Below are 423 nucleotides of genomic sequence, written 5' to 3'. Positions count from 1 at the left end.
ATATATATATATATATATATATATATATATATATATATATATACATAAATATATACATATATATAAACACACACATGTATCTATATATGTGCCGGTAGGATGTAAATAGCACCATGGTTGATGCCAGTGCCACCTGACTGGCCCCCGTGCCAGTGGCACGTAAAAAGCACACACTGCACTCTTGGAGTGGTTGGCATAACAAAGGGTATCTAGCTGTAGAAACCTTGCCAGAACAGATTGGAGCTTGGTGCAGCCTCTTGGTTTACCAGTCTTCAGTCAAACCGTCCAATCCATGCCAGCCTGGAAAGTGGATGTTAAATGATGATGATGATGATGATAACATACATATCTATACACACACATATATACATACACACACATGTACACATACATACATATACATATATATATATATATATATAT

General features: G+C 35.5%; 1 protein-coding gene across 3 annotated transcripts in view; it reads right to left on the bottom strand.

The window, feature by feature from the left end:
• LOC106882864 (uncharacterized) overlaps positions 1 to 423 on the bottom strand; it is a 118266-nt gene that overhangs the window by 35637 nt on the left and 82206 nt on the right. The gene's annotated exons all lie outside the window — the stretch shown is intronic.

The sequence above is a fragment of the Octopus bimaculoides genome, chromosome 6 (genome assembly GCF_001194135.2).
Source record: "Octopus bimaculoides isolate UCB-OBI-ISO-001 chromosome 6, ASM119413v2, whole genome shotgun sequence".
In the NCBI taxonomy this organism is placed as follows: Eukaryota; Metazoa; Mollusca; class Cephalopoda; order Octopoda; family Octopodidae; genus Octopus; species Octopus bimaculoides.
The sequence above is the reverse complement of the archived record's forward strand: the minus strand, read 5'-3'. Positions and strand labels throughout refer to the sequence as shown.